Source organism: Heptranchias perlo, unplaced genomic scaffold, assembly GCF_035084215.1.
Source record: "Heptranchias perlo isolate sHepPer1 unplaced genomic scaffold, sHepPer1.hap1 HAP1_SCAFFOLD_1707, whole genome shotgun sequence".
NCBI classification, from domain to species: domain Eukaryota; kingdom Metazoa; phylum Chordata; class Chondrichthyes; order Hexanchiformes; family Hexanchidae; genus Heptranchias; species Heptranchias perlo.
Window position 1 is genome coordinate 17,501 of NW_027138977.1, and position 2,500 is coordinate 20,000.

The 2,500-nt window shown below is 56.9% G+C and overlaps 1 pseudogene; it reads right to left on the reverse strand.

The window, feature by feature from the left end:
• Positions 1-2,361: 2,361 nt before the first annotated feature.
• On the reverse strand, positions 2,362-2,478 carry LOC137309588 (U2 spliceosomal RNA; annotated as a pseudogene).
• Positions 2,479-2,500: the final 22 nt, after the last annotated feature.

Below are 2,500 nucleotides of genomic sequence, written 5' to 3' on the forward strand. Positions count from 1 at the left end.
TGCCTGTGAAAGGGAAGGATCAGCCGGTCAGCCCCCTGCTGGTCGCTGCTGCCAGTGCAGCAGGCGTGCGTGTGTCCTCGGCCTCGTGTCCAGGTCCCTCAGGGACTTGAGGCAGCTCTCCCCGGTGGTCTCGTGGTCAGGACCGGGCTTCGAATCCCAGTCGGGGGGGGATGACTTTCTGCTGCAGATTAATTGGCATGAAGGAAAGTCTCCCCTCCTGAGCGTAAAGCTCCACCCTCACCACCACCACCACCGCCTTTTCCTCCCCTTGACAAACGGACAGACAGACAGACAGACAGACAGTCAGTCCAGTTCGGGAGCGCAGCTTTCATTAAGCAATGGCATTTGTGACAACTCATCGTCTGACAGGTTGATGATTTCCCCACACGCCTCCTGCCGAATAAAAGGCTCACCCTCCCGGACACTACCCCCAGAATCACCCACCCCCCCCCCCCGGGGTGAATATTAAGCCCGAGAACACCGACTGTAACCAACCGCAGTGAAAAGTTGAAGTGGCAACTCATTAACCAGATTTATTTTGGGCAACTCATTAACCAGATTTTTTGTTCATTTGGTTTATGAGTTGCCAAGTGTAAATCTGGTTAATGAGTTGCCACTTCAACTTTTCACTGCGGTTGGTTACAGTCGGTGTTCTCGGGCTTAATATTCACCCCAGGGGGGGTGTATAGCGGGCGATGGCCGGTGTGGAGTGCGTTTTTTGGGGGTTGATTTTCACTTTGCCTCGCTGGTGGAATTTGTGGGAGGCAGGCAAGGGGATTGGTGTGGGCTGGTGGGCGGCAAGGGAGATGCTTGCTTCGGGGTGTTATCCTCACTTTGGTCCGCTGGTGAGAGTAGGCAGCGGCAGGCTGGCAGGCAGGCAGGCAAGTGTGATGTAGTGTGGGGTGCAGTGCAGTGCAGTGCAGTGCTGCCCTGTCGTTTATGAAAGGTTGTAATGACACTGCTTTGCAGCTGACCATGTCCACTGATTTGTGACGCCCGTATGGAGGCTGATATCTCAGGAGGGCCGAGGCCGATTTCCTCCGGGGACGGCTCGTCGCGTGCGGCAGGACGAGGCGCAGCGGACGGTACCGAGCGCTCGGAGGTGCGGCGCTGCCCGCCGGAGGTACAGCGAAAGGCTGCAAACCGCTTTCCGCCTGCTAACTCGGCGGCCGTCAGACCGACCGACTCCGCTTTACCACCGGAGCTAGAGTCGGGCAAGGGGCACCGAAGGGTACCGGAAGGATCGCGTTCGCACGACGGGAAGTCGACTAGCGGGCCGCCGAAAGCGAGCCGGGGGCCCCCGGTTTTTCTGTCCCACCTGGAGACTGATATCTCAGGAAGGCCGAGGCCGATTTCCTCCGGGGACGGCTCGTCGCGTGCGGCAGGACGAGGCGCAGCGGACGGTACCGAGCGCTCGGAGGTGCGGCGCTGCCCGCCGGAGGTACAGCGAAAGTCTGCGAACCGCTTTCCGCCTCCTCTCACCGCACGGCTCTCCTTTTCACCCACTGGCGGATTTTCACCCTCCGACTGCTCGCTACCGTCCGCTGCGCCTGGTCCGGGCCCTGTCCATTGTCATGTTAATGGCAGGGCGGGGCAGGACTGCTTTCACCAGGAACCCGGTTTTCTGGGTCAGAGGTTCCAGGGGACCTGTTTTGTGCGGACTTCCCTGTGTCCGTCCCTCCATGCCTTCCCCCCAGGACTTCCTTCTGAACACCTTTGTCGTTTGAGCGAGGGCCAAAAGCCTGCCTGTGAAAGGGAAGGATCAGCCGGTCAGCCCCCTGTTGGTCGCTGCTGCCAGTGCAGCAGGCGTGCGTGTGTCCTCGGCCTCGTGTCCAGGTCCCTCAGGGACTTGAGGCAACTCTCCCCGGTGGTCTCGTGGTCAGGACCGGGCTTCGAATCCCGGTCGGGGGGGGGATGACTTTCTGCTGCAGATTAATTGGCACCTCTGAAAGAAAGTCTCCCCTCCTGAGCGTAAAGCTCCACCCTCACCACCACCACCGCCACCTTTTCCTCCCCTTGACAAACAGACAGACAGACAGACAGGCAGACAGTCAGTACAGTTCGGGAGCGCAGCTTTCATTTGGAAGCAGACCCTGCTTGTTTAAAGTCAACGACGCCAAGTTATTTTGCACTTTGAATTATATCGCTCCGTGCGAGCGGCACTCAGCCTTGGAGAAGAAAAAAATACCACTGAGCTGAGAAAGTTCTTTTTAAAAAGGTTTCCTTCCACAGCAGCTCTGAGTGAGAGAGAGAGAGAGATATCAGCTTTATTCTCAGTAATAATACACACACACACACACACACACACACACACAGAGACACTGGGAAAGAGCTGATTTTCCTTTTGAATATCTCCCCACGGGGAGCTGCACCGTTCCCAGAAACACTGCAATACTGGGTCGATGCGTGGAGTGGACGGAGCAAGCCCCTATTCCATCTCCCTGTTCTAAAAATCAATTAAAAATAATAATAAATAATATGTGTGTGTGTGTGTGTGTGT